At 39.4% G+C, this 2586-nt stretch overlaps 1 non-coding gene across 1 annotated transcript; it reads left to right on the plus strand.

Moving 5' to 3' along the window:
- Positions 1-1845: 1845 nt before the first annotated feature.
- On the plus strand, positions 1846-1918 carry TRNAG-CCC (transfer RNA glycine (anticodon CCC)). Its single transcript has one exon. It is a non-coding gene; the product is annotated as a tRNA-Gly (tRNA).
- The last annotated feature ends 668 nt before the right edge of the window (positions 1919-2586 follow it).

The raw sequence follows: 2586 nt of genomic DNA on the forward strand, positions 1-2586 counted from the left end.
CTGAAAGGCATTTATTCAAGAAAAATTGAACCTCAGTAATAACAGTGGCATTTTATCTCCAGGCTGCTTCCATTTCTCTTCCCCCACCCCCAATGCCAAGACATGGTAGCCATGAAAACTGGCAGCCTCACTTCTGCTGCTGGAGGAGCTGACCTGATTTGGAGCTCTGCAAAAAAGCTCATGGTGAGGGGTGATGTTGAAAATAATATCAATTGGTGGCAAACAATTGGGAAAGGCCACTGTCACATTTGCCTAAGGCTACAATGCTGCCTGGGGCAAGCAAGAGAGCAGTCAAAAGTTTGAAAAGGAGATGTAGGGCACAAGATAGCCACAGGGGGCTTTGAGAAGCTCTGACATATTCCTGGGGATCTAGAGGTGTGCACACACATGTGCGTGCAGTTGAGGACCCCCACTCCAGATCCCTGGCTGAACATCAGGCCTTGTGCAAGCAGAAAGTAAAAACCAAGGCAGACTTGTAACCTGCCTGAACTTTGTGTGCCCCAGTCCACACACAGACCCACTTGGCAAAGGGCGGAAGGCACAGGCTCAAGGTGTTTAAGAAAAACTTCTGACCAACCACTGGCTGGCCACTAAGCTATGCTGACCCAGGGGTGATACCTAGGAAGTCAAGCTTAAAAGTAAAAACAAGATGAAAAAACAACAACAACAAAACACCAGAATAAAACTGGACAGGGACTTTGGTGGCTGCACACTGTGGGGAAGACAAACTATAAAGAATTAGTCCAGACGTCACTAAGTCAACTAGCCAGCCAAGCAGAAAACAACAACAACAATGATAGAATCAACAACAACAGTCCCTGGGAGATCAGGATCCAGAGTTACAATATATTCTCTAAAATGTTCAGTTTTCAGTAAAAAATTATGAGGCAGATCTCATTTAATCCTCCCAACAGAGCTATTTCTAACTTACATTTGTGGAAAATGAGGCTCAGACTGATAAAGTAGCTTGCTCCAAATCACACAGCTAGGACACGGCTGCACTGACACACAAATTTCACACAGCTAGGACATGGCTGCACTGACACACAAATTTTGGTCTGACTGACATGCAAAGTAAGGAACAGGAAAGTATAGCCCAAACACAGGGGGAAAAGAAGTAATAAGAAACTGTTTGAAGGGGCCCAGACCCTGGACTTAGTAGACAAAGACTTTAAATCAGCTATTATAAATATGTTCAAAGAACTAAAGCATACATGTTTATTGAATTAAAGGAAAGTATGACAATTATCAAATAAAGAACATCAATAAAGAAATGGATATGGCTTAAAAAGAACCAGATAGGAATTCTGGAGTTGAAAAGTACAGTAACTGAAATAAAAAATTCACTAGAGAGACTCAACAACAGATTTGAGTTGACAGAAGAAGGCATTAGCAAATTTGAAGATACATAGGTCCATACAGATGATCCAGTCTGAAGACTAGACGGAAAATAAAGAAAAATTGTTGAGTGGAACGCTATCGAGTATATCCACATACATGTAACGGGAGTCCCAGAAGCAGGGCCAGCTATGTAATTTGTGGATCCCAGTGCAAAATGAAAATGTGAGGACTTTTTCTCTATTCCATGAAAATGTGTTGACTTTTCATGGTGTTTTTTAATTTGCTATTTAATGTTGTGCACTTACAGGCTTGGAGATACTTGTGGGACTTGTAAGTGTTATATGGAAACCTGCTGACACCCTGATTTTGGCCCAGTGACACTGATTTTCAGATTTCCAAAACAGTGAGAGAAAATATTTCTGTTGTTTTAAGCCACCAAGTTTGTGGCAATTTGTTATAGCAGCCATAGGAAACTAATACAAACACTAAATATCTGTAGGGACTTCCCTGGTGGTCCAGTGGTTAAGATGCTGCACTCCCAATGCAGGGGGCCCAGGTTCGATCCCTGGTCAGGGAACTAGATCCCACATGCTGCAACTAAAAGATCCCGCATGCCACAACTAAGACCCAGCGCAGCCAAATGAATAAATTAATTAATATTAAAACAAATAAAAACTGTAGGATGTGGCTATAGGAGTTCAATGTACAACCATAAATACCTGTATTTAAAAATAAATTATATATAAAATAAGAAAGAGCAAATAATCTCAGAAATGTAGAAAAAGAAAAATGGAGCAAATGAAATCAGAAGGAAGGAAGGAACCTAAACAAGAGCAAAAATTAATGAACCATCAAACAAATAAATAATAAAGAAGATCTATAAAAAGAAACCTGTGGGAAAATTATCAAGAAAAAAAGAGGCACAAATTAACATTTTCAGAAATAATAAAGAGGACAGAGAGATTTAAACTATCATTTTCTAACAATAATTTAAAATCTTAAGTCGAATGGTGAGTTTTCTAGAAAAATGCAAATTATCAAAACTGACTCAAGATGACATAGAAAATCATCAAAGTGTAAAACAAAAATGTTGCATACCATACAGTTTTACAAGAATCAAGTCATTAGCCACTGCAGTCGCTGACCTACAGTGCACCCTGAAAGGAATTCAAGACCAAGAACAGGATGAGGCACTTTGTACTTTGGGAAAACAGGCAAAACAGGCCCTTAGATACTTAGCTATAT

This window comes from Lipotes vexillifer, unplaced genomic scaffold (genome assembly GCF_000442215.2).
Source record: "Lipotes vexillifer unplaced genomic scaffold, Lipotes_vexillifer_v1.1 scaffold12, whole genome shotgun sequence".
Lineage (NCBI taxonomy): Eukaryota > Metazoa > Chordata > Mammalia > Artiodactyla > Lipotidae > Lipotes > Lipotes vexillifer.